At 32.5% G+C, this 23,919-nt stretch overlaps 1 long non-coding RNA gene across 1 annotated transcript; it reads right to left on the reverse strand.

Annotated features, from left to right (window-relative positions):
* Positions 1–508: 508 nt before the first annotated feature.
* On the reverse strand, positions 509–21,790 carry LOC143059525 (uncharacterized). The gene is made up of 3 exons (XR_012973502.1): positions 21,691–21,790; positions 15,104–15,211; positions 509–609 (listed from the first exon to the last, which is right to left on the reverse strand). It is a non-coding gene; the product is annotated as an uncharacterized LOC143059525 (long non-coding RNA).
* Positions 21,791–23,919: the final 2,129 nt, after the last annotated feature.

Raw genomic sequence — 23,919 nt, forward strand, 5'->3', positions numbered from 1 at the left:
TATATACATGTAGCTGCATAATAAATCAGTCAACTTTTAAAAAATACTACGAAATTTTGTCTGTTAATTAAGAGTGCTAGTATGTCCTCTTTGTATATAAAATATTATAAAATAGTCAAAACATATTAACAAAAATACTGAAATTTAAAAGATGTCAAAACAGTAAGACCTAAAGAAAGCCAGCGAAAGACCATGATAGCAACACAACAAGTTCAACGTAGAAGAAGGGTCTGCATACCCTTCTAGAGCACTAAAAATTACCTCGGTTTCTGGTGGAGTTCGTGTTGATCACTGTTTAGTTTTCTATTGTGTGCTTTCAACACTGTTTTCTTTCTTTCTTATTCGTTTTGACGTGGTGTTGTCGTTTTTTTTTCGACTTGTCGGGTTGGGAGTCCCTTTGGTATCTTTCGCCTATTTCCTGAACAATCTCGAATATGTTGTTTTAGATTTAAACATGTGATTGGTATTTTTTCAGTTTAAAAAAAATCTCAGTTTGATTTATTATCTACTGACCTTTTCCTGTAGATTGAGACCAAAACCAGCGTTGGTCGGCTTTACGATTACTGTGTCCCCGTTCCATGCAGTAAGGTGAAGTGCAGTTTTACCATTCTGAGTTTAAAACATACAACAGTTTTAACAATGACCAATAAAGAAAGCAACGTATATCATCAAAAAAAGTAAAACACTGCAGTGTTGCAGTAAGTTTGTGTTCAAGCAGGTAATCGATATTAGATTTCAATAACATTTTCATAAGAAAGGATCAATTCTATATACTGCACGTATGTTGTTGAACGCAACAAAGGTAAAATAAATTAGCGATCCAAATCATAAAATTAGTTTCACATTGAAACTGAAACGAACAATCATTATAGTTGACGTAAAATTATTTTTAGTCCTCGAGTGAAATCAGTCTTTCTTATATCACAAACTATGTTGTGAACACAAAAACAAACGTCCTGATGCCACTGTTCAGTGTTTCACATCAATTAAAATCCATTTATTTGGTTAATATACTTTCCTGACTTTTACAGCCTGTATTGTCATTAATAATTGTTCTTCACCCTAGTTTTAAGTATTTACACCATTTATATTTCCGGCTGTTTTCTCTAATTTATTGTTGTTTATTACTTTATTTAGCTCATGCACATGTTTTGTTTTTTCATAACAAGAAAAAATAGTCAATACTAATATTATCACTGAAATCAATAGTTTCGTTATATGGATGATTGAATGAGTAGGTCTGTAGTTCTTTTCAATGCACCATCATTACAGGAGCGTCTGCATACGCAGTATATACTTAATACGATATCCAATGGTTGTATTTCCTAGATTAACAACTTCGATAGCACCGTGTATACTGCCACATACGGGGTGGCGGTTTTTGAAGTATCAAAATTTCTTTTTTTGAGAATTGTTTATTTAACGCATCAATGTAAAAATATCGGAAATTGATGAGACTGTCATTAAAGTGAGAGGGTTAGCGCTATAGAACCAGGTTTAATCCACCATTTTCTACATTTGAAAATGCCTGTACCAAGTCAGGAATATGACAGTTTTTGTCCATTCGTTTTTGATGCGTTTTGTTATTTGATTTTGCCATGTGATTATGGACTTTCCCAATTGATCTTCCTCTAAGTTCAGTATTTTTGTGATTTTACTTTGTACCAAATTATATATTACGCGGAAGAAACCGAACAATAATCTCTTTCCTGCAAGCAAAAGTAGACGTTTTCACTCTCCTGTTTTCTCAAACACCTCTCCCTGGTTTTCCGTCTTATCGATTTCTAGGCTTCATATGCAAATTTCAGGATAAAATACTTCTTTTGACGATTTTTTTTCTGTATAATGTATATAGAAATGATTTCCAATCATGAAAATTAATCAAATACCAGCTACTTAATAAAACAAATTTTGGTTTATAAATTACATTTTAATCAAAATATAATGTGTCGTTCGGGGTATCAGATTTTGCATATCAAAGGGTAGAGGTTTTATTAAAAAAAAATAGATTTGCATTTAATTCGGCCTTTATCTGATACTTTCTCTTTTAAATATACCATTTCTGCTATTATGACAAATACAAACTAAAGTATTTCTTTTAGCACATATTTAAGTCTTTTAAGTAGTGTTCATCTTTTATGTTAAGATTAGAGAAAAAGCCTCAAAGTAAACAAATAATATGATATTTTGTTTTGTTTTATACGTTTAAAGCACACAACTGTTGTATATATAACACATGTATGAAAACAAAAGGGGGGACCCGATTCATTATATTTAATATCATTTTTTTTAAATAATGTCGCACAGGTAAGAAATTCAAGTTAATAGTACGGTGACCGAGTAAGGAAAAGTCGCTTATCTAAGGAGTTTAATTGTCATTCGGACTATACGGCTATAAATCACAGTATTGGTAGTTCAAAAGTTAAACTTAACATTTTTACTTGTCGTCAAAAAATCATACTGTGCAATTTTCGTAAAATGGGCTTTTAAGTACGTTAGTTTACTTGAACGAAAAATCGACTTAGAAAAGTTTTGAGGTCAACAATGTGAAATAACATCCGTGATTTGATTTCTGTTATTATATACATTGTTGTTACACCTTATTCATGTTATTTTAACGATTTCAAATAAAGTTTAGCAAAAATAATTCGTTATTAAAAAGTTTTTGTAAAAGTTTAACATTACAAATACTTTGTATTTAATAGAGTACACTCCAATTTAATTTCATAATTTTTTTTAACGCAAAATGAAAAATAATTAACATGTATATGATATTTCATACATTTGTACCTTTATTAATCAACAATATCAAATTCATTTGTCTCAGAATCACTATTTCAGCAATTCAAGCCACACAATATTCATAACGCTCATATGACAGAGTAAGGAAAAGTCGCTTATATAAGGAGTTTAATTGTCATACGGCTATAAATCACAGTATTGGAAGTTCAAAGGTTAACTTGTCGTCAAAAAATCGTACGGTGCAATTTTCGTTAAATGGGCTTTGAAGTACGATATGGTATGGTATGTGGTTCAATGTATTGATGTTAAAAAATGTAAAACATTCGGTGACCTTGCAGCTTAATATTTAAAAAGATATCACTCAAGGGGATTAGGTGGCACTGTAGGCATAACTAATCAAAAGTCTGCGCTTGTTAGATGGACCCTTACTAGACATTTCATAGAATCCATTAGTCGTGTTATGCTGAAAAGGGATGGAACTGCTGCAAATTATGCAAATTCACAGGAAGAAACAAAGCCAACAGCAATGAAAAGAGATGAAGAACATGTTACTGCCATTGTGAACCATCTAAATGATCCATGACTGATCCCTTTGGTGTGGAATCCCACCCTCAATGTCTTATCAATATCTCTTCTTAAATGCATGCTTCAAGACATGTACATATTGAGGTTCTTTGCTCACAGTTGTCGAGGAAGGCTTGAACATGTCTAAACATTTTATCACTAGTGCTCTTTCTTAAGATCACAAGGAGTTTTTATAGTCCAATATCAAAGTCAAACACAAACCTTAAATATAAATCGGGGGAAATACTTTCAGGTCGCATAAATCCATAACTTGTGATTAGACGTGCACTGATTTCGGCAAAATGTAAAGATGATGTTATCATAGAACATGTGTTGTCGCACCCATTCCATTATCCCCTTTTCAAAATGACGGCACCATGAAAAAATCATGCAAGTCGGATTTTGTGAAGCAATTTGAATCTTAAGTCTCTTGTGCACTTTCCCTACCTTCCTTTATACCATCATTCACAACTTACATAAGAGATGGTATGGCATTGGTTCAATGTACAAATGTATTGATGTTAAGAAAGGTAAAACATTCGATGACCTTGCAGCTTACTATTAAAAAAATATGTTCCAATGAATTTCTATGGCGCACATAGTAGCACATGTTTTTGACCGCTACGACACGAACAACTCTATAAGGTCTGCCGAAAGGGAACGCCGCACAGAGACTACAGCTTCCATCAAAGTGTATCAGATTATAGAGCGGAGAAGTATTCCTGACTGGAAACTCTGACAAATCCCATAAGATTCCACCTGATGTGAGCTTTACATAGTCATAACGTTTGTTAATTCCGAAATTGTTAAAGTTATTTATACCAACACTGTTCATGGCTGTCGTAACTTGTTCAGCACACAAGAGAAGGCCTATACCCAATGCCTTAAACTTTGACACGGAGTTTAGGGAAATGTGAAAGAGTGGAAGAACAATCACACGGACCTCTTATACAATTGTAATTGTTCTGTGTGTTCGCTACTATAAAAATTGGACACATACAAGCGACTTGTGGTTGCAGATGTGGAACATTAGCAGTGTAAATGATGGGTGGAGATTTTCAACCATTCAATAACTACTAGTATGTGTCTGTCTTTCCATAACAATTTGAAAACTATTGTCTGCTGCACATGTACTTACCGGATGTGATGCAACTTCGTCTCTGTTTGGAGTAAGTATACAAACTGTCTACAAGACTGCGAAGGACACGCACGACTATTTCAGTTGTTTTTAGAGTCTCGGTAATATTGACAATGATGAAGCCCTTGTTTTGGCATGAAAGATAATTTCAAAAGTTTATGACCAGAACTATATCTTTAAAACCACTCCATCATAATAATTATTCAAGTTTGAAAAGTAAAGATGTAAGTTTAGTCAGGTTACCTTCCTGCGAGACGGCACTGAAACAGTATGTTTTACGTACTTCGTTTCAAACTAAAAATTTAGACTGCATTACACATTGCTAAACCCCTATCCGGTCACCTTTAGAATACGGTTTGCGAGAGTAAAATGATGCATTACACCCCCTGTATTTTAAAGGGCATATTTCAGGATCTTGTGTCTTCATTGAAAGGAAAATCTGCATGTAAAAAAGTCATGTGTTTGTTCACTACAAAACCTTACATGTCCGGGGCTTTGATCCTGTAAAGGGTTAGAATTATGTAGAAATTTCAAATCATGTTCCTTGACAATTAACCAGAAGATATAATTCTGTTGTGTGGATCTCTTTGATTGGAATGTTGAATTGTAACTTTTTTCGAAGTATTGAGTGTTTTTTAGTTTTAATGAATTTCATGGTGTAATTTTTGATTTTATAAAAATGGATAATTACCACGTGAATCACTGTTTACATTTACTCGGAAGAAATTGTTCCGAGTATTCCTTATTTTGATTGGTCAATTTGTTACCTGGATACAGGACGCTCTTATATATTTCTTTGTTTCGGGATTCGCGGTACATTTGAAATTTTTCATTGAAATTATTTACATGAGTAGCGCTAACCAGGAATTCCGGGCAGTTTTACCCAGGCGTGTCAAGAAGAGTTTTAATTACAGAGTTTTCGATCAACTGGGGATGCAGTCCGATGCACTTATAGGAGAATCGGAGGTTGGTGACGAGCTTGTGCACGGTGCGACTGGTGGAAATGACAGTATGTCAAAGGCGGATTATGAAGATCTGAAAGATCGTCTTTCGATTTATATGGATTCCGAGGAGTCGGACACTGATGAAGAAACAAAAGAATTGGTGAGGAAACTCAAGGAAGTTAAGAAGAAGGAGAAAGTAATGAAGAACAAGAAGAGAAAGGTGGAATTACGACAGGAAATAGAGAAGAGAATGAAGGAATTGGAGGAGTTGGAGGAGCTCGAGTTAAAAGGGGCTTCTAAGCCGACGAAGGAGAAATCCGGCAAGAAGGTGGAACAGTCCAAGAAGGGAAAAGATAAAGGAAAAAGCAAAGATACAGATAAAGGTAAAGATAAAGATAAAGATAAAGACAAAGACTCAGTTAAAGATAGCAAAGGTGATGAACTTTCTAATTTAAATATTAAACATTTGAGAAAAGATACAAAGACTAAGAAAATTGTAGATAAACATATGAAACAAATGCTAGCCACAGAGTCTAACTCAGAGTCTGATTCTTCTATAAGTAGTAGTTCAAGTTCTGATAGTAGTACGGGTAGTGGGTCAGAGCCAAATTTTTTGTCTAGTTCTGATTCTGATAGTGAAACTACACATAAAAAGAAAAATAAGCATAAGAAAAAGAAGGTCAGATCAGGTATCAAAGATAGACCCCATGATAAAGTTAAAATTAAGATGAACTGGCCTCAATCTGAGCTTAAATATGAGTTTACAAATAGAAAGGCTGTGGAGTTTAGACAGCTAACTATGAGCCAGTTTTGTGCTGGAGAACTAGAAATTATAAGGCATTGTAAAATTAGTAAAAAAGAAAGAGAAGGTAGATTATAATTATTGAACAAAATTTGTTATTATGCCAGTGAATTTGAATGGTCTGTACTGTTAAATTTTTATGCAGCATGGGTAAAGCTGATTGAAAAAGGTGAGAATGTATGGTCTGATGATACTTCTCTGTTAGAGGTTAGAATGTTAATAGGAAAGAAAGTGTTGAATAAAACAGCAAGTAAATATTCAGATAAATCGTCTGAAAAGAATTTTGATAGAAAAGTTTGGTATTGTCCTTTGTATCAGAGAAATAAATGTAATATTTCGAAGGATGGACATAATTTGGATATTGCAGGCAAAAGTAGATTTGTCCAGCACATTTGTGCCACATGTTTAAGGGAGGATAAGGCTAAAATGAAACATCCAGAGAGTTCATCGGCTTGTCCTCATATGCCATGACTAGAATTAGAAAAAAGCTGTTAATAGCATTGGGAATTTTAATTCAAAAGTGATAGATACTTTTTATCCTGAATGGTTACTGTTAGATTCAAATAAGGACAAAATATTGATTGAGAAAGGTGAATTCTCTAAGTCAATGGAGGTTTCTAAAATTGATACTTGTACAGTTAATAATGATAATTATAGAATTTCTAGTAAAAGGGTGGTAAATAAATCTTTACCAGTTCAATCAGCTTTGAATTTAAAAATTGATGAATTTTGTCATAAACACAAAAAGTGTTTAATTTGTGATTTGAATGTTAATTCTTTAGATTTGCAGTATTTTGTGGATATTCAGAGAGAAATTAAATTGTCAGGTTTAACGAATTATCATGGATTTCATTTTGAAGTATTTGAAAAAGGAGTTAGAATATAAAGCTGTTATTGGGCCTTTAAAAGTGAACCCTTTTATATATTCTTCATTAGTGTTATCTCCTTTAAATTCAGTTCCAAAGAGTACACCAGGTGAAAGAAGGGTAATACTAGATTTAAGTTTTCCTTCTGAAAATTGTATTAATGCAGGTATTGATAAAGATATTTATTTGGGTGAGTTAGTTAATTTGACTTATCCATCTGTAGATGATTTTGTTAATCTTATTAAGTTAAAAGGTAGAAATTGTGGTATTTTTAAGAGGGACTTGAATCGGGCTTATCGCCAAATTCCAATTGATCCTGGAGATATTAATTTTGTTGGATTTCATTGGAAAAATCACATTTTTGTAGATAGAGTTTTAAGCATGGGACTTAGGTCATCAGCTCATATTTGCCAGAGAGTGACTTCATCTGTAGTTTACATGATGAAGCAGTCTGGTTATTTATTATTAAATTATTTAGATGATTTTGCTGGAGCAGAAAAATCAGAAGATGCAAATGTTGTATTTGATTTATTAGGTAGACTTTTAGACAGTTGTGGTCTTGAAGAATCAGTGGAGAAGGCGAGCTCTCCAAGTACGGTTATGACATTTTTAGGAGTGAAATTTGACACTTCGGAACTTACAATTTCAGTAACAACTGAGAGAGTGGAAGAGATTTTATTGTTGGTAAAGACTTGGTTAAATTTACTGGTTGCTACAGTTAAACAGTTACAGTCATTGTTAGGTAAATTACATTTTGTATCTAACTGTGTAAGACCAGGAAGGCTTTTTGTTTCTAGGTTGCTTACTTGGCTCCGTAGTTTACCAGATGACAAATGTGACCATATTATTCCTTTGTATATAAGGAAAGATTTATTTTGGTGGTATCATTTTTTAAAGTCTTACAATGGTGTTTCTATGATGGCTTTAGAGGATTGGTCTCAGCCAGATGAAATATTGGAGACGGATGCTACTTTGAGTGGTTGTGGAGGTTGGTTTCTTGAAAAAAGAGAGTTTTTTCATGTTCAATTTCCTTCCTTTTTGAAGGATTTGAATTTACATATAAATCAATTTGAATTGATTGCTTTGATGATTTGTGTTAAAGTATGGAGTGTACATTTTGTAAATAGAAAGATTTTAGTGAGATGTGATAATCAATCTACTGTGTTGGTTTTGAATTCTGGTTGTACTAGAGATGCATATATGCAATGTTGTTTAAGAGAAATTTTGTTTTATGCTGCAAAGTATAATTTTGAAATTAAGGCTGTTCATTTTCCTGGAGTTGAAAATAGAACAGCAGATATTTTGTCAAGATGGCATTCTGATTCAAGATTTGAAGACATATTTTATGAATTGCCTGTTGTGAGATTAGGTAAATGTTTTGAGAAATTTGTCTATTCAGGTCTTTTTCAGTTTACTCATGATTGGTAATTTATTGTAGATTTACAGCTGAATTTGTTGAAAGTGGATCAACAGACATCGTGCAAGTCAGCCTTTGCTCATGGCACTTTTGAAAACATTAAACCTCAGTGGAGGACTTTTTTAACATTTTGTATTTATTTTGGTTTTAAATTTTTACCAGCATCTTTGAATACTGTGTGTTTGTATGCTCAATTTCTGAGCAGGTCTTTTAAATCGGTGAATTCTATTAAAAATTATTTAAATGGAGTAAGATTATTGCATTTATACAATGATTTGGAGTTTCCTTATTTACAAAGTTTTTCGTTAAAACTTACATTGAAAGGTTTACAGAGATTAAATCCTTATTTACCAAGGAAAGCGCTTCCTATAACTCCTTTGATTTTAAAACAAATTTATGAGTTTATGGATTTAGATGACACCCAGGATAAGACTTTCTGGAGTTTGTTTTTGTTAACCTTTTTTATGATGAGTAGAAAATCTAATCTTGTTCCAAATTCAGAAAAAGAATTTGATGAAAATAAGCAATTATGTAGAGGGGATATTATTATTGAGAATGATGTTTTAATAATTATTTTGAAATGGTCTAAAACAATTCAGTTTGGACAAAGAAAGTTGAGAATTCCCATTTCTAGTATTCAGGGGAGTATTTTATGTCCGGTTAATGCATACAAGATTATGATCAAAGCTATTCCTGCGGTTAAAAAGGATCCTGCATTTTGTAAAGTTAAAAAGGGGCGCATTCTGCCCATTACTTATAAAGAGTATCAAAATAAGCTTCGATATTTAATACAAAAAACAGGTCGTAACTCTTTATTTTACTCTACTCATAGTTTTAGAAGAGGGGGGGCAACTTTAGCTTTTGATGCTGAGGTTTCTACGGAATTAATTCAACTTCATGGAGATTGGCATAGTGATGCTTATAAAAAGTATTTAGAATTTACTTTGGAACAGAAACTTCAAGTTTTGCAAATGATGTCGAAGAGTGTTTTCTTGTTAGGTTACTAATTTATATCGTTTCTTTGTAGAACCAGGAACTTTTCTGATAGTGTCAGACTCAATCGCAAAATATGTGAAGCTTGAGAATGCGGATGTTTATGCGTTTCGGGGGGCTTCCATTGGAGAAATAACCTATCAGCTTAACAAGAACAAGGGGAGTATTTATGAAGGTTATAAATGTTTAGTTATTCATTGTGGTACCAATGATATTCATATTTTATCTATTGATCAGTTTAAGTCTGCCTATTGTAATTTAATTTCTACCGCCAAGTTGTTGTTTCCTTCTATGGTTATTGCTTTGTCTGGTATTCTTCCTCGTCCTGTTGATTTTGAGGAAACGGGTCAGAAGATAAAGGATGTTAATATGGCTTTGTTAAATTTATGTTTGAGTTATGAAGTCGAATTCATTCATTCGTATAGATATTTTTTGAAATGTGGAAAGCCAAAGGTGGAGCTATTTGCCTATAAAGATGGTGGGTTACATCTCAATTGTGAAGGTACAAGGCAGTTAGGTTTATATTTTAAAAGAAGGGTTGCTCATTTAATTTAGATAGGTTAACTTGTCATTTGAGATGAATTTCTCAAGTGGAGTTAAAGGATTAGATATGGTTGAATTTCATGTTTTTACCATACTTCCTTTGGTTTTTTTAGTTTATGGTTGATATTATTTCTTCCATACTAAAATTTGGATTATTTTTATTTTATTTTCCTTAATATGTATTGGTATTATTTAAGATTGTTTGGTTAAGATGTAGTTAGGTTTATTTATATTAATATGTACTAATATTTTTATTTTATATTGCAGGTAAGGGACTCTTTTCAGTGAGTATTGTTCACACTGTTGGGTGCGGTTTCTTTTCATATGAGATATTGTTTCTTGTATGGAGAAAAGTTTATGTTCAGGGTTGATATTGTTTCTTCCTTGCTTGCTTTAATTATTTAGTTTTTGCTTGATATTATTTCTTGCATGCTAGATTAACAAGCTTAAATTGTGTATTGTTTATATGATAGTTAAAATTAATCTGCTTAATTCTTTGTTCAACACAGTTGTTTGTTTATTTTTTGGCGGCCGTTGGCTTGGCGGCTAGCTCATGTGTTTATTCGAGCTGTTTGGATGAATATATTTATCATTTCTAATGGCTAGACGCTATATTTGCTCTTTAACATTAACTTTACATCTTATATGTGACTATCAGTGGTACAGTCGAGTGTTTGTCCTGTGCTGTGAAATATATCTGTTTGTCTTGTGTATATATTGTGCCGTAATAAAATTGAGTAACTTTGATTTCTTTTGTGAGAAGCCTGGTAATTGTGTAATTTTTGATTTTATAAAAATGGATAATTACCACATGAATCACTGTTTACATTTACTCGGAAGAAATTGTTCCGAGTATTCCTTATTTTGATTGGTCAATTTGTTACCTGGATACAGGACGCTCTTATATATTTCTTTGTTTCGGGATTCGCGGTACATTTGAAATTTTTCATTGAAAATATTAACCCTCCCACCCGCCGCATACAACTGTGTTAGTTATGAATTTTAATGTATTTTGTGTACTTATTTATAAGATGTGCTTGTGTATACTGTGGCTAGCTCATGTGTTTATTCGAGCTGTTTGGATGAATATATTTATCATTTCTAATGGCTAGACGCTATATTTGCTCTTTAACATTACTTTACATGTTATATGTGACTATCAGTGGTACAGTCGAGTGTTTGTCCTGTGCTGTGAAATATATCTGTTTGTCTTGTGTATATATTGTGCCGTAATAAAATTGAGTAACTTTGATTTCTTTTGTGAGAAGCCTGGTAATTAACGATTTTATGCAAAATATGCCTTAATGACAGTAGGATGCAGGTAAAAATAATATTGATCATTTATTGATGAGGTTGAATGTCAGCCGGCAAGGTAACTACTGTAATTTTAACAGAATATGAGTTGATCTTGTGTAATAGAACAAATATTTGAAAAACGCCAATTTCCAGAATAAGTCGATTTCTTATTATTATTTTTTTTCATTTTCAACATTTTCGACATAATTCATTGCTTATTGATATAAGAAATTGTCTGTATCTTGAATTTAACCTAAATTGTTGAATATTCCTTCAAATTTTGAAAGTATGGAAGAAAAAATAAAAACAGAATTTGATCTTTGACCTCATTTTATGCAAAACTGTTACCTCATTTCTTTTTGACGACATCGATATTTCAATAGTACTCATTTTTCCGAATCCAATGATATATAATATAGCCATATAGTATGTTTGACAATTAAATCTAAAATATATTGGGTCTGGTCACCGTACTATAATGCTGTGACCCGATTATACGTCACATAACCATAGAGACATATTTGTGACTTTTTCATCGCGCACAGGAATACACAAATTATCTAAATATTATTTCTATACCCCCTAAATAATTAAATAATCACAAAGAAACACCTTTTTTTATTCTTTTTAGCTAATAAAAACGATCGAATAAAATACTGATTAAAGTTTAAGAGTAGCAATTGCGCGTTGGAAATGGAATTCTTTACTAAAGAAAGTATAAAATACTTTCAGTCTTAGATGCACGATGTTGTCATAAGTTGTTATTGGCTTTGATATAGATGTCAGTAACAGCGAGTAATGTCAGATCGGCATGTACTTAGTGTATTTTGTTTTTGGGATGCATAAGTACCCGTCCACGTCTACTTTGTGTTGTATTTCTAGTTTTATCCATCTGATGGGTTATGACTTTTATATTAACTGCTTTTTTCTTTTGTTATATTGCTACACCACTGTCCCAAATTAGGAGAAGGTTGAGCGCTCCCGAACATGTTAACCCCACCACATTCTTTATGTGTCTGTTTCAAGTCAGGAGCCTGTAGTTCAGTGGTTGTAGTTAGTTCATGTTTGACATATTCGGTTTTCGTATTTTTTTTGTTATATAATAAGGCCCCTAGTTTTCTCTATTAAATTTTGTTTTCATGTCAGCCGGGACCATAAATAGCCAACCATACGTTATTGGTTTATCTCATAGTTGAAGGCCGTACAGTTGTCTATAATTGCTAATACCCACTTTGGTGGATAGTTGTCTTATAAACAATCATACCACATCTCCTCATTTTTATATAAAGACAGAATGTGCTATAAATCTGTTTCTATGGTAATCTAAAGGAAAATGGATCTGCATATCCTTTTTGCAGTCATAATCATTCATACATTAATTTTAGTATTGAGCTAAAAGAGATATGTGCAAATCATTTTCGATTTCGAATACACGTTTGATACTTGAAATTGTCGTGATCGTTTTTCTCCATTTCAAAACCTACACCCCGTGTCAAGTATAGTTGACACGCCGCATGTTACGTTCTACACGGTGGATAGGGTTATTGCTACTCATCAGAGAGTTAACAAACAACGCCTAGATTTAATGTTTTCCCCTATTAAGTATAGCTACTCTAAGCTCCAACCTATCTTAGTAAATAGAATTCAAGGGAGAATACTTTATAGCAATATACAAGTATGGCCTTCATGTAACGCTTCATAGAAAATAATTAAATCTTGCAAAGGTGGATTGATTGATTCTTGCTTAGCGCCCAGTGGCAAATATTTCATGAATGTTCAGGACGAGAACAAGTTTACAATAAATACAATAGGTGTGTCTTGTAACAGAGGCCATCTGGGATGATGGTCGGGGAAATATGGACTGCCACTGGAAAATGAGAGTATATTGGATAGGAACAGAAAATTTTTCCTTGCAACGGGTCACCTACGGACCCCTCAAATAGTTGTTGCAAGTGTCCTTAACGTGTAAATAGCATGGCACCCTCTATACAGGAGGCATCGGATTTAAGTTCCAAATTCGGACCTGACGTGGCTGCAAACTTGATATATCCCGCACAGCCAAACGGACGCCTCACTTTGGCAAGCGTTTTACTGCCGGTCGGAAGAAGACTAAGGGACTATATTTCTATTCCTTAGTCACCCTTGGAGGTTGGGGGTCTAGCAAAGGTTATTTTCCAATAGGTCAACAGTTAATCGTTTAGGATATAACCTTTTCATGTTGATCAAATTCTTTTTGTGATACGGAACTAAATACAAAACTATAATTTTTGTTTTGAGTAATATTTGTTTCGCGGATATTCAAGAGCAGTTATTTGCCTTCGTGCACATTTCCAAACAGTGATTTTGCTTACACATATTCGAAAACAGTTATTATGCCTACGGCATATATGCGCGACAAAAATAGGTTTCTAGATTTAAAACTCCATCAAGAACACTCAAACATTTACATTTCAAAGACAGGTTAATGTAAATACGCTGCAACTTTAATATACATTCTTCACTTTATAATGTTACTAGAACACACCCGCGAAATCGCGGGCATTCAGAGCGTAGTTTAAAGTATGCAAAGTGTTGTTGGAAGAATTTTGTAAAATACAGAATGACTGGAGAATTTCAGCAAAAGTATCATAAGTCATAGGTTATTGGGGACAGGAAAATGTTTTTTTACCCTCCACCTTTATTTCCAAAGTTTCCAATTTTTGGTTTTCTATCAATTTCAATATGAACATACATTTAGTATGTTATGAACATTTATTTAAGTAAGGAGCCTGTAATTCAGTGGTTGTCGTTTGTTTATGTGTTACATATTTGTTTTTCGTTCATTTTTTGTACATAAATAAGGCCGCTAGTTTTCTCGTTTGTATTGTTTTACATTGTCATGTCGGGCCTTTTGAAGCTGAGTATGCGGTATGGGGTTTGCTCTTTGTTGAAGACCGTACGGTGACCTATAGTTGTTAATATCTGTGTCATTTTGGTCTCTTGTGGAGAGTTTGAAGCTGAGTATGCGGTATGGGCTTTGCTCTTTGTTGAAGACCGTACGGTGACCTATAGTTGTTAATATCTGTGTCATTTTGGTCTCTTGTGGAGAGTTGTCTTAACATGGCAATCATACCACATCTTCTTTTTTTTTATGTAATTAATGAATTTTGTAAAAGATTTAATGACTGGAGAATTTCAGAAAGAGTATCAAAAGTTCACATGAACAATTTTAGCGCTTATCTGTATATTATGAACATTCATTACTATATAAATAAAGCGTATTTACTTTCAATTCTAAGTTTACTAATCGATCCATGGTGATCATTGATATAGTATACAGACCCTTTCTATTTAATAAACTCTGTGACCGCCGTGGATAGTAAACTTGAAAATGATAGCAGATAAAATTCTGAAAATACACTTTATTCGTAGTATATGTATGTTCAAAGTATACAGAAAAACGCAAACCGGAAGTCTAATCTGACTTAAAATTTCGTACAATGACGGGACAATATCCGGATGCCTTTTTTCTCGTTTTTCTCCTAAAATAACTCAATCTGAATAATCATATGAATGGATGACAAATGCGACTATGCACTGTACCTATAGGACACAGAGGCGTGTTGATTAATTTATTCTGGAAAGAAGAGAAGCGACACCAAAAATGAGGTCTTCTCGTTTAATAGTATAGAAAACACATCACAGAAAGGTTGTATGTATAGTTTGATTTGCAAATATGATGCAGTAATTATGTTTTTTCGTATTGCAGATATTAACATCTAATTGATACTTTTTTAGTTTGATTTAATTTCCACTGACCTTTTCCTGTAAATTGAGATTAATACCAGCATTAATCAGCAACTTGACGATTGATTTGTTCCAGTTACGTACCGCAATGTGAAGTGCAGTAACATCACTCAATGCACTCTGAATAGAAAAAAGAAAAAAAAAACAAATTACAATTTCAACAAAATTAGGTATATATTCGCTATGTTTTCATATCACGAATTAGTTGATCTATACGATGTGTCTCTTAACTAAGAAACGACATTTTTACCGCGTCTTATATAGGGTTAACCATTTACGTCGTCTGATCTTCTTAATCAGTAACTAACGTGGCCTATTCCCAAAATAACAATTTGTTAACAGAATTTGCAATGCTTAACGATGCGTCTCGGTATCTATATAATCAACATTCATGTATTTAGTTATGATATTTCTTTTGTAAGTCTGATGTTCGCTGTTGAACACGACGTGGTTTGATATTTATACATCTTTCTTTCTTAAGGGCATACGATACCGTATTGAACCTGTATTTACAAGTTGATGAAAATTTGCATGTATGCTATATTTTACCTCATTAAATCAAATATGTAATAAAAAATATACCTTCATGTGCTACTTTTTGAGTAAAAGGAGTTCGAAATTTTGTATATTTGCTCAAAATTCAGATTTGTGTCCGTATTTTCTTTTTCGAAAGAAAGACATAACTTTTTTGTTTTAAAAGATAAACACAAAATGGTTTTTGTTAAATAATCGGTAATATCTGTATTTTATAAGTATCATTAAAAATTATGCAATTTTTATTCCGAAATAACTCTATATTTATCTAATGTTCATTAATAGAGGAAAAAACGTCATTTTTTGCTGTATGTTTATCAAAATTAAAAAAAAAATGCGCTATTTACAGTTTTATAAAATTTGGGTCACATAATCTCCTTGCAAAATGAAACAAATTGTTGTTTTAAAAAATAGGGGTCCATGCACTCGTTTTGAAATTAAATCAGTTTGAATGATAAAAATCAGTCGAAAAATGCATCTTTTCCCGATATGTCAGAGTTTGACGTCGCGAAAATAACATTTTACGTTAGCAACGTCATTACATTCCCTGTAACTGTATCGTATGCCCTTAAACGTGTGGGTCTGGTGGGTCATTGTGTGCCTAGTTGATGTATTTCATTTTGTTTGTGGTTTGAATTCGGCATGTTCGGTACATTTCACGTATGTGAGTTACTCGTGGTTCTTCTACAGGGTTTAGTTTTATGATGTTTGTTTTGATGTGTGTTTACTTTTTATTCCTACATGATCTTGCATTATATTAAAGTTATTCTATTCTTATTTTCTATATGTAGGTGAAAGATAAGATAACCAATCATATTCTTAACTTACACATGCACAGTTTGTTCACGTGAATAAATTCACTGTGAAATTCACGTTAATTGAGATTTCTCGAGAAATTCACATGAAATTAACGTGAACCGAGCCTTCATGTTAAATAAAATGAAAGTAAATTGAGCCTCAATAACACATATTTCACAGTATTTAAGAATATGATAGATGAGCCAATGATTATCTAGTACACATTCTGTTTTGATATATAAACACATGAAAAATAGTCTTCTTGGTCTTGATTATATGTTCCTACTTCCATTCTATTTTATTTTCTGTATATCGATTTTTTTGTCTTAAAACAAAGAGGGCGAAAAATACATCACATGATATTCCTGTGCATTTTTAGTTAATAATCTTGCTGCAGCAGCATTTGACACAATTATAAAAAGTTCTCAATTTAAAAGGGGTATTTCGATTGACGGAGGTTGAATTAATATTTGGAACGAGTTGTTTTGAGCACGAGGATATCCTTGAAGGATTGGTGTGTTATGCTTTCTTGTCGTTTCGTAAAATCATGATTAATTAAAGGGTAGTGAGAAAATCAAAAGAGACCGAAAGCTGGGACTATTATACTAACGGGACTTGAAACTGATCGATCTGTTGAGATTTCAATGCCCGATAGAGGATTATTGATTTTTTTGTTTTGATTGACAGCTGATCGTGTCACGTAGTAAATTAGCATTCGGTATATGTTAACAATAGATTTTGGCAAACAAGTCAGCATATATAGAAAAAAAAAACAGTTAAAATTGGTGGATTTGAAATAAAGAAAAAATATTTAATCAATTAGTTTACATGCAAAAAATAGATATTGTTTACGAAAAATCATTAATAAGAAGTCAGTGTATTACTGTTGAAAATAAACCAGATATAATCGAAATGCCGGTACTTTACTTGACCACTAAGAAAACAACGTGTCAAAAGTTAACAGATGATAAATAATCCTGATGAAAACAATAAATGTGCAATAAAATCAATGTTGACAATTTCAATTCCTAATTAATCCATATAACAAAAGTTACCCTGGTCTCGTGAAAATATAGCCATATTGTTTTTAACTTTTGTAAACTTCGTGTTTAAACCAAAATTTAAATATGACCGTGCATGACCAGGCCTTCATTTGTAGTTCTAACTATGGAACCTAATGTCATATGCTAAATGTTACTTGAAGACTATAACTAAGCAAAATTTACCCTGATTATAATAAAATCTTGGACACATAAAAAGGAGTAAGCAATTTTATAGGAACAATAAAAGTTATTTGAGCCGTGCATGTGAGTTCCGATTGTAATGAGAAAGAAATGTTTTCCACTTTTCACTATTAAAAATGACAAATCCATCCTATAATCTATAAATATGATTTTACAAAAAAACGAACATGCATATCTCTTTTCAATCAAAAGTTATAAGAAATTCAATGAATCATAAACTTTTTCCCACATCGTCCCCACGCCATTTTCATTCTGAAAATTATAATCTTCATACATGTATGCTATTTGTTACACTTAAGGCGGGATTTTGTGATAAATAACAACTGTCAAAAATCGTGATAACTTTTATCATGTTTTTAAAAATGATTACCATTTTCTATTAACTATAAAATAAAATAACAAATTACCGAAATTATAAGATCAAGGAACGCTGTAACTGTCAAAACAATATGGCGTATCGATAATTAGCGCAGGTAAAGTCTCGTTCTAACGGCTGTGATATAGATTGATTGATTGTTGGTTGCTTAACGTCAAGTGGCAAATATTTCATGCATATTCCCGACGAGAACAAGTTCACAATAAATCCATAGGTAGGTATTGTCATGATAGAGGCCATTTGGGATGATGGTCGGGGACATTTGGAATACCACTGGAAAATGAGGGTACATTGGATAGGGACAGAAATTTTGCCTTGCAACAGGCCAACTACGGACCCCTCAAAGAGTTGTTACAAGGGTTCTCAATGTGCAAAGAGCGTGACACCCTCTTTACACGAGACATAGGATTTAACGTCCCCATTCTGACCTGACATGTCTCCGAACTTAATACATCCCGCACAGCCAAACGGACGCCCCACTTCAGCAAGCGTTTTACTGCCGGTCGAGAGAAGACCAAGTGACCATATTTCTTTTCCCCAGTCACCCTTGGGGGTTTTATTTTTTTTCAAGAAAAATTCATCCCTGCTCCATTCAAAAAATACTTTTACAGTTTGGTGTATTATTTTTAGGACACATTATATACACTGTCACTCAAATTAAAGACAATTCTATGTAGGTTTGGTGTAAAATATAGTCTAACAGCTTCAAATAAACATACTTATTTTTGACCTTTTCAAACTGGACAAGATGACTAAGTTACCTACAGATAAACATTATTATGAACTGTTTATATATTTAATTTCACCTCCATATTACTAATTTTTGCATCATATATAAGGAAATAAATTTGGAAGGTGCATGAACAAAATGTCAACATTTTTTTTATAGTGATTAAGATTAGAACAAAATGATGACTACTGTATCCCTATTTTTGACATTTTTACCTATTATGTATGTTTGATATAAAGGAAATTGATGCGACTGTCATACAAGTGAGAGGTTTAGCTACCTAAAAAACCTGGTGTAATCCACCATTTTCTACATAAGAAAATGCCTGTACCAAGTCAGGAATGTCACAGTTGATATCTATTCGTTTGATGACGATATAAGGTATGAGTGCCAATGAGACAACTCGCCATGCAAGTCACAATTTTTAAAAGTAAACCATTATAGGTCAAAGTGTTTGAGAGCTTTAGAATTTGCCATGTGATTATGGACTTTCCGTTTTGGATTTTCCTCGGATTTTAGTATGTTTGTGATTTTACTTTTTTCAAAACTTTGATTTTGCATACGTGCACATTCCCAAACAATGATTTTTTCCTACACTGCATTCCCAAAACAGTGATTTTGCATCCAAATAATCGGCATGAAAGAAATGGGTTTCTAGATTTAACTCAATCAAGAACACACAATTATTACATTTCAAGGACAGGTTTGCGTCAATCCGCTGCAAACTTAACGTAAACTTTCACTGAAATATATCCAAACACACAACAGAACTGATTTATCTAGTTTGACATTTACATATTAAGTATGTATCATCCACTGACCTGTATATTGAGATCAATACCACCATCAATCAACAACTTGACGATTTCTATGTTCTCATTTCGTACAGCAATATGAAGTGCAGTACCATCACTCTGGATAGAAAAACAAAGTAAAATTGTTAACATAATATAAAATAAAACAGAACACAACACAACACAACTTATGTCATCGAAGGAAGTAAAACAGCATATATATTTTATTTAAGCGTAAGATCAAATTGGTACCAGATATCAGCTTTCAGTAAGACATTGACATTAGTATATTGTGCAAAGTGCGTGGATTTATTTTGACTGAATGAAGATACATAAGTAAGCGATCCATATTTTATAATGCATTACTTATTCAAATTAGAAAAAAAAGTTTATATACCATATCTTATATTCTGCTTCTCTTTTAGAATTGCCGTAAGGATAATGCGTATCTTTTGTGATATTAGAATTGTTTTGTTTTATTAAACATCGATCATTTCATCAATTAAAATAAGAAAACACATAACATTAGACATGTGATTTACGTCTGTTGAACACCAAGCAACAACAAATGTTGCTTAACTCCTGGATTTAAATAATATATAGATATAGGAAGATGTGGTATGCGTGCCCATCAGACAACTTTCCATCCAAGTAACAACTATGAAAGTAAATCATAATAGGTAAGTATAAATGTCTAATGTACGAGCATCTTGAAAGGGAATCATCAAGTTCCTCTTAGTTACGTTTTAACATTACATTTAAAAGGTGTATTGAATATGTCATGAAAAGTCTAGTTCTTACGACTGTGATGTAGATATTATTACACTGATTGGTGTAACGGTTCCCAGTCCCGTTAGTATAACAGTCCTAGCCGAAAGTCATCACATCGGATTAGAATTACAATAAAGGGATATGTAAACAATTTAAAAAACAGTCGAAGAATTCTAATAAAAAACTATATTGAACAGCCTGACGGAATGACGTAAGTAAAACAAGACAGACATATAACAAACATTGGTCAGAGAAACAGTAACATCGTAGTGAATTTATCTAAGACATAAACTAACAAAAATACTTTAAGAAAATTTCGCCCCTGCTCTATTCAAAATATATGTTTACAGTTAGGTGTATTATTTTTAGAACACATTATATACAAATCATAGAAAAGTATATACACTGTCACTCAAATGAAGGACAATTCTATGTAGGGTGGGTGTAAAATATAGTCTGACAGCTTCAGATCTCGACATACTTATTTTTGACCTTTTCAAACTGGACCAGATGACTTAGTTACCTACAGGTAAACATTAATATGAACTGTTTATATATATGTAATTGTACCTCCATATTATTATTTTTGCATCATATATAACATGTAGAAGGAAATAAATTTGAAGTTGTATCAAAAAAATGTTAAACACTGTCCACATTTTTATTAGAGTTTTAAGATTATAACAAAATGATGACTGCTGTATCCCTTTTTTGACTGCTGTATCCCTATTTTTGACATTTTTACCTATTATTTATGTTTGATATAAAGGAAATTGATGCGACTATCTACAAGTGAGAGGTTTATCTATCTATAAAACCTGGTGCAATCCAACATTTTCTTCATAAGGAGATGTCTGTACCAAGTCAGGAATATACCAGTTGATTTTCATTCGTTTGATGTAGATAGAAGGTATGAGTGCCAATGTGACAACTCGTCATCCAAGTCACAATTTATAAAAGTAAACCATTATAGGTCAAAGTGTTTGAGAGCTTAAGAATTTGCCATTTGATTATGGACTTTCAGTTTTGAATTTTTTCTCGGATTTCAGTATGTTTGTGATTTTACTTTTTTCAAAACTTTGATTTTGCATACGTGCAGATTCCCAAACAATGATTTTTTCCTACACTGTATTCCCAAAACAGTGATTTTGCATCTAAATAATCGGCATGAAAGAAATGGGTTTCTAGATTTAACTCAATCAAGAACACACAATTATTTCATTTTAAGGACAGGTTTGCGTTAATACGCTAGAAAACTTAACTTATACTTTCGCTGAAATATATCAAAACACACAACAGAACAGATTTATCTAGTTTGACATTTACATATTAAGTATGTATCATCCACTGACCTGTATATTGAGATCAATACCACAATCAATCAACAACTTGACGATTTCTATGTTCTCATTCCGTACAGCAATATGAAGTGCAGTACCATCACTCTGGATAGAAAAACAAAGTAAAATTGTTAACATAATATGAAATAAAACAGAACACAACTTATTTCATCGAAGGAAGTAAAACAGTATATATATTTGATTTAAGCGTAAGATCAAATTGGTACCAGATATCAGATTTCAGTAAGACATTGACATTAGTAAGTATATTGTGCAAAGTGCATGGATGTATTTTGACTGAATGAAGATACATAAGTAAGCGATCCATATTTTACAATGCATTACTTATTCAAATTAGAAAAAAAAGTATATATACAATATCTTATATTCTGCTTCTCTTTTAGAATTGCCGTAAGGATAATGCGTATCTTTTGTGATATTAGAATTGTTTTGTTTTATTAATCATCGATCATTTCATCAATTAAAATAAACAACACATATCATTAGACACGTGATTTACGTCTGTTGAACACCAAGCAACAACAAATGTTGCTAACTCCTGGATTTAAATAATATATAGATATAGGAAGATGTGGTATGCGTGCCCATCAGACAACTTTCCATCCAAGTAACAACTATGAAAGTAAATCATTATAGGTAAGTATAAATGTCTAATGTACGAGCATCTTGAAAGGGAATCATCAAGTTCCTCTTAGTTACGTTTTAACATTACATTTAAAAGGTGTATTGAATATGTCATGAAAAGTCTAGTTCTTACGACTGTGATGTAGATATTATTACACTGATTGGTGTAACGGTTCCCAGTCCCGTTAGTATAACAGTCCTAGCCGAAAGTCAACACATCGGATAAGAATTACAATAAAGGGATATGTAAACAATTTAAAAAACAGTCGAAGAATTCTAATAAAAAACTATATTGAACAGCCCGACGGAATGACGTAAGTAAAACAAGACAGACATATAACAAACATTGGTCAGAGAAACAGTAACATCGTAGTGAATTTATCTAAGACATAAACCAACATAAATACTTTAAGAAATTTCGCGCCCCTGCTCTATTCAAAATATATGTTTACAGTGTGGTGTATTATTTTTAGAACACATTATATACAAATCATAGAAAAGTATATACACTGTCACTCAAATTAAGGACAATTCTATGTAGGGTGGGTGTAAAATATAGTCTGACAGCTTCAGGTCTCGACATACTTATTTTTGACCTTTTCAAACTGGACCAGATGACTCAGTTACCTACAGGTAAACATTAATATGAACTGTTTATATATATGTAATTTTACCTCCATATTATTATTTTTGCATCATATATAACATGTAGAAGGAAATAAATTTGAAGTTGTATCAAAAAAATGTTAAACACTGTCCACATTTTTATTAGAGTTTTAAGATTATAACAAAATGATGACTGCTGTATCCCTTTTTTGACTGCTGTATCCCTATTTTTGACATTTTTACCTATTATATATGTTTGATATAAAGGAAATTGATGCGACTATCTACAAGTGAGAGGTTTATCTACCTATAAAACCTGGTGCAATCCAACATTTTCTTCTTAAGGAGATGTCTGTACCAAGTCAGGAATATACCAGTTGATTTTCATTCGTTTGATGTAGATAGAAGGTATGAGTGCCAATGTGACAACTCGCCATCCAAGTCACAATTTATAAAAGTAAACCATTATAGGTCAAAGTGTTTGAGAGCTTAAGAATTTGCCATTGGATTATGGACTTTCAGTTTTGAATTTTTTCTCGGATTTCAGTATGTTTGTGATTTTACTTTTTTCAAAACTTTGATTTTGCATACGTGCAGATTCCCAAACAATGATTTTTTCCTACACTGTATTCCCAAAACAGTGATTTTGCATCTAAATAATCGGCATGAAAGAAATGGGTTTCTAGATTTAACTCAATCAAGAACACACAATTATTACATTTTAAGGACAGGTTTGCGTTAATACGCTAGAAAACTTAACGTATACTTTCACTGAGATATATCCAAACACACAACAGAACAGATTTATCTAGTTTGACATTTACATATTAAGTATGTATCATCCACTGACCTGTATATTGAGATCAATACCACAATCAATCAACAACTTGACGATTTCTATGTTCTCATTCCGTACAGCAATATGAAGTGCAGTACCATCACTCTGGATAGAAAAACAAAGTAAAGTTGTTAACATAATATGAAATAAAA

This window comes from Mytilus galloprovincialis, chromosome 14 (assembly GCF_965363235.1).
Source record: "Mytilus galloprovincialis chromosome 14, xbMytGall1.hap1.1, whole genome shotgun sequence".
Lineage (NCBI taxonomy): Eukaryota > Metazoa > Mollusca > Bivalvia > Mytilida > Mytilidae > Mytilus > Mytilus galloprovincialis.